Below are 8517 nucleotides of genomic sequence, written 5' to 3' on the forward strand. Positions count from 1 at the left end.
AGTTAGGTGTGATGCATGCAACGTGCGTACTGCTGCCAAACTGAAGAGCAAATCGATGCGGTGTCCGTTTTAAAGGCAGCTGACAGCGGATGTCCCACGCAGACAGGTCGTCGCAGCCAGAACTGTGATACGCTTATCACTGCGGTGACACGGTGGTGCCCACCCGTAGACGATATACCGGTCTCGACCTTGTTCCACGATGTAGGAGCAGCGTCGTAACAATGCTAAGTTAGGTGTGATGCATGCAACGTGCGCACTGCTGCCAAACTGAAGAGCAGATCGATGCGGTGTCCGTTTTAAAGGCAGCTGACAGCGGAAGTCCCACGCAGACAGGTCGTCGCAGCCAGAACTGTGATACGCTTATCACTGCGGTGACACGGTGGTGCCCACCCGTAGACGATATACCGGTCTCGACCTTGTTCCACGTTGTAGGAGCAGCGTCGTAACAATGCTAAGTTAGGTGTGATGCATGCAACGTGCGCACTGCTGCCAAACTGAAGAGCAGATCGATGCGGTGTCCGTTTTAAAGGCAGCTGACAGCGGAAGTCCCACGCAGACAGGTCGTCGCAGCCAGAACTGTGATACGCTTATCACTGCGGTGACACGGTAGTGCCCACCCGTAGACGATATACCGGTCTCGACCTTGTTCCACGATGTAGGAGCAGCGTCGTAACAATGCTAAGTTAGGTGTGATGCATGCAACGTGCGCACTGCTGCCAAACTGAAGAGCAGATCGATGCGGTGTCCGTTTTAAAGGCAGCTGACAGCGGAAGTCCCACGCAGACAGGTCGTCGCAGCCAGAACTGTGATACGCTTATCACTGCGGTGACACGGTGGTGCCCACCCGTAGACGATATACCGGTCTCGACTTTGTTCCACGATGTAGGAGCAGCGTCGTTACAATGCTGAGTTAGGTGTGATGCATGCAACCTGCGCACTGCTGCCAAACTGAAGAGCAGATCGATGCGGTGTCCGTTTTAAAGGCAGCTGACAGCGGAAGTCCCACGCAGACAGGTCGTCGCAGCCAGAACTGTGATACGCTTATCACTGCGGTGACACGGTGGTGCACACCCGTAGACGATATACCGGTCTCGACCTTGTTCCACGATGTAGGAGCAGCGTCGTAACAATGCTAAGTTAAGTGTGATGCATGCAACGTGCGTACTGCTGCCAAACTGAAGAGCAGATCGATGCGGTGTCCGTTTTAAAGGCAGCTGACAGCGGAAGTCCCACGCAGACAGGTCGTCGCAGCCAGAACTGTGATACGCTTATCACTGCGGTGACACGGTGGTGCCCACCCGTAGACGATATACCGGTCTCGACCTTGTTCCACGATGTAGGAGCAGCGTCGTAACAATGCTAAGTTAGGTGTGATGCATGCAACGTGCGTACTGCTGCCAAACTGAAGAGCAGATCGATGCGGTGTCCGTTTTAAAGGCAGCTGACAGCGGAAGTCCCACGCAGACAGGTCGTCGCAGCCAGAACTGTGATACGCTTATCACTGCGGTGACACGGTGGTGCCCACCCGGAGACGATATACCGGTCTCGACCTTGTTCCACGATGTAGGAGCAGCGTCGTAACAATGCTAAGTTAGGTGTGATGCATGCAACGTGCGCACCACTGCCAAACTGAAGAGCAGATCGTTGCGGTGTCCGTTTTAAAAGCAGCTGACAGCGGAAGTCCCACGCAGACAGGTCGTCGCAGCCAGAACTGTGATACGCTTATCACTGCGGTGACACGGTGGTGCCCACCCGTAGACGATACACCGGTCTCGACCTTGTTCCACGATGTAGGAGCAGCGTCGTAACAATGCTAAGTTAGGTGTGATGCATGCAACGTGCGTACTGCTGCCAAACTGAAGAGCAGATCGATGCGGTGTCCGTTTTAAAGGCAACTGACAGCGGAAGTCCCACGCAGACAGGTCGTCGCAGCCAGAACTGTGATACGCTTATCACTGCGGTGACACGGTGGTGCCCACCCGTAGACGATATACCGGTCTCGACCTTGTTCCACGATGTAGGAGCAGCGTCGTAACAATGCTAAGTTAGGTGTGATGCATGCAACGTGCGTACTGCTGCCAAACTGAAGAGCAGATCGATGCGGTGTCCGTTTTAAAGGCAGCTGACAGCGGATGTCCCACGCAGACAGGTCGTCGCAGCCAGAACTGTGATACGCTTATCACTGCGGTGACACGGTGGTGCCCACCCGTAGACGATATACCGGTCTCGACCTTGTTCCACGATGTAGGAGCAGCGTCGTAACAATGCTAAGTTAGGTGTGATGCATGCAACGTGCGCACTGCTGCCAAACTGAAGAGCAGATCGATGCGGTGTCCGTTTTAAAGGCAGCTGACAGCGGAAGTCCCACGCAGACAGGTCGTCGCAGCCAGAACTGTGATACGCTTATCACTGCGGTGACACGGTGGTGCCCACCCGTAGACGATATACCGGTCTCGACCTTGTTCCACGATGTAGGAGCAGCGTCGTAACAATGCTAAGTTAGGTGTGATGCATGCAACGTGCGCACTGCTGCCAAACTGAAGAGCAGATCGATGCGGTGTCCGTTTTAAAGGCAGCTGACAGCGGAAGTCCCACGCAGACAGGTCGTCGCAGCCAGAACTGTGATACGCTTATCACTGCGGTGACACGGTAGTGCCCACCCGTAGACGATATACCGGTCTCGACCTTGTTCCACGATGTAGGAGCAGCGTCGTAACAATGCTAAGTTAGGTGTGATGCATGCAACGTGCGCACTGCTGCCAAACTGAAGAGCAGATCGATGCGGTGTCCGTTTTAAAGGCAGCTGACAGCGGAAGTCCCACGCAGACAGGTCGTCGCAGCCAGAACTGTGATACGCTTATCACTGCGGTGACACGGTGGTGCCCACCCGTAGACGATATACCGGTCTCGACCTTGTTCCACGATGTAGGAGCAGCGTCGTTACAATGCTGAGTTAGGTGTGATGCATGCAACCTTCGCACTGCTGCCAAACTGAAGAGCAGATCGATGCGGTGTCCGTTTTAAAGGCAGCTGACAGCGGAAGTCCCACGCAGACAGGTCGTCGCAGCCAGAACTGTGATACGCTTATCACTGCGGTGACGCGGTGGTGCCCACCCGTAGACGATATACCGGTCTCGACCTTGTTCCACGATGTAGGAGCAGCGTCGTAACAATGCTAAGTTAGGTGTGATGCATGCAACGTGCGCACTGCTGCCAAACTGAAGAGCAGATCGATGCGGTGTCCGTTTTAAAGGCAGCTGACAGCGGAAGTCCCACGCAGATAGGTCGTCGCAGCCAGAACTGTGATACGCTTATCACTGCGGTGACACGGTGGTGCCCACGCGTAGACGATATACCGGTCTCGACCTTGTTCCACGATGTAGGAGCAGCGTCGTAACAATGCTAAGTTAAGTGTGATGCATGCAACGTGCGTACTGCTGCCAAACTGAAGAGCAGATCGATGCGGTGTCCGTTTTAAAGGCAGCTGACAGCGGAAGTCCCACGCAGACAGGTCGTCGCAGCCAGAACTGTGATACGCTTATCACTGCGGTGACACGGTGGTGCCCACCCGTAGACGATATACCGGTCTCGACCTTGTTCCACGATGTAGGAGCAGCGTCGTAACAATGCTAAGTTAGGTGTGATGCATGCAACGTGCGTACTGCTGCCAAACTGAAGAGCAGATCGATGCGGTGTCCGTTTTAAAGGCAGCTGACAGCGGAAGTCCCACGCAGACAGGTCGTCGCAGCCAGAACTGTGATACGCTTATCACTGCGGTGACACGGTGGTGCCCACCCGTAGACGATACACCGGTCTCGACCTTGTTCCACGATGTAGGGGCAGCGTCGTAACAATGCTAAGTTAGGTGTGATGCATGCAACGTGCGTACTGCTGCCAAACTGAAGAGCAGATCGATGCGGTGTCCGTTTTAAAGGCAACTGACAGCGGAAGTCCCACGCAGACAGGTCGTCGCAGCCAGAACTGTGATACGCTTATCACTGCGGTGACACGGTGGTGCCCACCCGTAGACGATATACCGGTCTCGACCTTGTTCCACGATGTAGGAGCAGCGTCGTAACAATGCTAAGTTAGGTGTGATGCATGCAACGTGCGTACTGCTGCCAAACTGAAGAGCAGATCGATGCGGTGTCCGTTTTAAAGGCAGCTGACAGCGGATGTCCCACGCAGACAGGTCGTCGCAGCCAGAACTGTGATACGCTTATCACTGCGGTGACACGGTGGTGCCCACCCGTAGACGATATACCGGTCTCGACCTTGTTCCACGATGTAGGAGCAGCGTCGTAACAATGCTAAGTTAGGTGTGATGCATGCAACGTGCGTACTGCTGCCAAACTGAAGAGCAGATCGATGCGGTGTCCGTTTTAAAGGCAGCTGACAGCGGAAGTCCCACGCAGACAGGTCGTCGCAGCCAGAACTGTGATACGCTTATCACTGCGGTGACACGGTGGTGCCCACCCGGAGACGATATACCGGTCTCGACCTTGTTCCACGATGTAGGAGCAGCGTCGTAACAATGCTAAGTTAGGTGTGATGCATGCAACGTGCGCACCACTGCCAAACTGAAGAGCAGATCGTTGCGGTGTCCGTTTTAAAAGCAGCTGACAGCGGAAGTCCCACGCAGACAGGTCGTCGCAGCCAGAACTGTGATACGCTTATCACTGCGGTGACACGGTGGTGCCCACCCGTAGACGATACACCGGTCTCGACCTTGTTCCACGATGTAGGGGCAGCGTCGTAACAATGCTAAGTTAGGTGTGATGCATGCAACGTGCGTACTGCTGCCAAACTGAAGAGCAGATCGATGCGGTGTCCGTTTTAAAGGCAACTGACAGCGGAAGTCCCACGCAGACAGGTCGTCGCAGCCAGAACTGTGATACGCTTATCACTGCGGTGACACGGTGGTGCCCACCCGTAGACGATATACCGGTCTCGACCTTGTTCCACGATGTAGGAGCAGCGTCGTAACAATGCTAAGTTAGGTGTGATGCATGCAACGTGCGTACTGCTGCCAAACTGAAGAGCAGATCGATGCAGTGTCCGTTTTAAAGGCAGCTGACAGCGGATGTCCCACGCAGACAGGTCGTCGCAGCCAGAACTGTGATACGCTTATCACTGCGGTGACACGGTGGTGCCCACCCGTAGACGATATACCGGTCTCGACCTTGTTCCACGATGTAGGAGCAGCGTCGTAACAATGCTAAGTTAGGTGTGATGCATGCAACGTGCGCACTGCTGCCAAACTGAAGAGCAGATCGATGCGGTGTCCGTTTTAAAGGCAGCTGACAGCGGAAGTCCCACGCAGACAGGTCGTCGCAGCCAGAACTGTGATACGCTTATCACTGCGGTGACACGGTAGTGCCCACCCGTAGACGATATACCGGTATCGACCTTGTTCCACGATGTAGGAGCAGCGTCGTAACAATGCTAAGTTAGGTGTGATGCATGCAACGTGCGCACTGCTGCCAAACTGAAGAGCAGATCGATGCGGTGTCCGTTTTAAAGGCAGCTGACAGCGGAAGTCCCACGCAGACAGGTCGTCGCAGCCAGAACTGTGATACGCTTATCACTGCGGTGACACGGTGGTGCCCACCCGTAGACGATATACCGGTCTCGACTTTGTTCCACGATGTAGGAGCAGCGTCGTTACAATGCTGAGTTAGGTGTGATGCATGCAACCTGCGCACTGCTGCCAAACTGAAGAGCAGATCGATGCGGTGTCCGTTTTAAAGGCAGCTGACAGCGGAAGTCCCACGCAGACAGGTCGTCGCAGCCAGAACTGTGATACGCTTATCACTGCGGTGACACGGTGGTGCACACCCGTAGACGATATACCGGTCTCGACCTTGTTCCACGATGTAGGAGCAGCGTCGTAACAATGCTAAGTTAAGTGTGATGCATGCAACGTGCGTACTGCTGCCAAACTGAAGAGCAGATCGATGCGGTGTCCGTTTTAAAGGCAGCTGACAGCGGAAGTCCCACGCAGACAGGTCGTCGCAGCCAGAACTGTGATACGCTTATCACTGCGGTGACACGGTGGTGCCCACCCGTAGACGATATACCGGTCTCGACCTTGTTCCACGATGTAGGAGCAGCGTCGTAACAATGCTAAGTTAGGTGTGATGCATGCAACGTGCGTACTGCTGCCAAACTGAAGAGCAGATCGATGCGGTGTCCGTTTTAAAGGCAGCTGACAGCGGAAGTCCCACGCAGACAGGTCGTCGCAGCCAGAACTGTGATACGCTTATCACTGCGGTGACACGGTGGTGCCCACCCGGAGACGATATACCGGTCTCGACCTTGTTCCACGATGTAGGAGCAGCGTCGTAACAATGCTAAGTTAGGTGTGATGCATGCAACGTGCGCACCACTGCCAAACTGAAGAGCAGATCGTTGCGGTGTCCGTTTTAAAAGCAGCTGACAGCGGAAGTCCCACGCAGACAGGTCGTCGCAGCCAGAACTGTGATACGCTTATCACTGCGGTGACACGGTGGTGCCCACCCGTAGACGATACACCGGTCTCGACCTTGTTCCACGATGTAGCAGCAGCGTCGTAACAATGCTAAGTTAGGTGTGATGCATGCAACGTGCGTACTGCTGCCAAACTGAAGAGCAGATCGATGCGGTGTCCGTTTTAAAGGCAACTGACAGCGGAAGTCCCACGCAGACAGGTCGTCGCAGCCAGAACTGTGATACGCTTATCACTGCGGTGACACGGTGGTGCCCACCCGTAGACGATATACCGGTCTCGACCTTGTTCCACGATGTAGGAGCAGTGTCGTAACAATGCTAAGTTAGGTGTGATGCATGCAACGTGCGTACTGCTGCCAAACTGAAGAGCAGATCGATGCGGTGTCCGTTTTAAAGGCAGCTGACAGCGGATGTCCCACGCAGACAGGTCGTCGCAGCCAGAACTGTGATACGCTTATCACTGCGGTGACACGGTGGTGCCCACCCGTAGACGATATACCGGTCTCGACCTTGTTCCACGATGTAGGAGCAGCGTCGTAACAATGCTAAGTTAGGTGTGATGCATGCAACGTGCGCACTGCTGCCAAACTGAAGAGCAGATCGATGCGGTGTCCGTTTTAAAGGCAGCTGACAGCGGAAGTCCCACGCAGACAGGTCGTCGCAGCCAGAACTGTGATACGCTTATCACTGCGGTGACACGGTGGTGCCCACCCGTAGACGATATACCGGTCTCGACCTTGTTCCACGATGTAGGAGCAGCGTCGTAACAATGCTAAGTTAGGTGTGATGCATGCAACGTGCGCACTGCTGCCAAACTGAAGAGCAGATCGATGCGGTGTCCGTTTTAAAGGCAGCTGACAGCGGAAGTCCCACGCAGACAGGTCGTCGCAGCCAGAACTGTGATACGCTTATCACTGCGGTGACACGGTAGTGCCCACCCGTAGACGATATACCGGTCTCGACCTTGTTCCACGATGTAGGAGCAGCGTCGTAACAATGCTAAGTTAGGTGTGATGCATGCAACGTGCGCACTGCTGCCAAACTGAAGAGCAGATCGATGCGGTGTCCGTTTTAAAGGCAGCTGACAGCGGAAGTCCCACGCAGACAGGTCGTCGCAGCCAGAACTGTGATACGCTTATCACTGCGGTGACACGGTGGTGCCCACCCGTAGACGATATACCGGTCTCGACCTTGTTCCACGATGTAGGAGCAGCGTCGTTACAATGCTGAGTTAGGTGTGATGCATGCAACCTTCGCACTGCTGCCAAACTGAAGAGCAGATCGATGCGGTGTCCGTTTTAAAGGCAGCTGACAGCGGAAGTCCCACGCAGACAGGTCGTCGCAGCCAGAACTGTGATACGCTTATCACTGCGGTGACGCGGTGGTGCCCACCCGTAGACGATATACCGGTCTCGACCTTGTTCCACGATGTAGGAGCAGCGTCGTAACAATGCTAAGTTAGGTGTGATGCATGCAACGTGCGCACTGCTGCCAAACTGAAGAGCAGATCGATGCGGTGTCCGTTTTAAAGGCAGCTGACAGCGGAAGTCCCACGCAGATAGGTCGTCGCAGCCAGAACTGTGATACGCTTATCACTGCGGTGACACGGTGGTGCCCACGCGTAGACGATATACCGGTCTCGACCTTGTTCCACGATGTAGGAGCAGCGTCGTAACAATGCTAAGTTAGGTGTGATGCATGCAACGTGCGCACTGCTGCCAAACTGAAGAGCAGATCGATGCGGTGTCCGTTTTAAAGGCAGCTGACAGCGGAAGTCCCACGCAGACAGGTCGTCGCAGCCAGAACTGTGATACGCTTATCACTGCGGTGACACGGTGGTGCCCACCCGTAGACGATACACCGGTCTCGACCTTGTTCCACGATGTAGGAGCAGCGTCGTAACAATGCTAAGTTAGGTGTGATGCATGCAACGTGCGTACTGCTGCCAAACTGAAGAGCAGATCGATGCGGTGTCCGTTTTAAAGGCAGCTGACAGCGGATGTCCCACGCAGACAGGTCGTCGCAGCC

The sequence above is a fragment of the Amblyomma maculatum genome, chromosome 5, assembly GCF_055883805.1.
Source record: "Amblyomma maculatum isolate TAMU_Amacu chromosome 5, ASM5588380v1, whole genome shotgun sequence".
Taxonomy (NCBI): Eukaryota; Metazoa; Arthropoda; class Arachnida; order Ixodida; family Ixodidae; genus Amblyomma; species Amblyomma maculatum.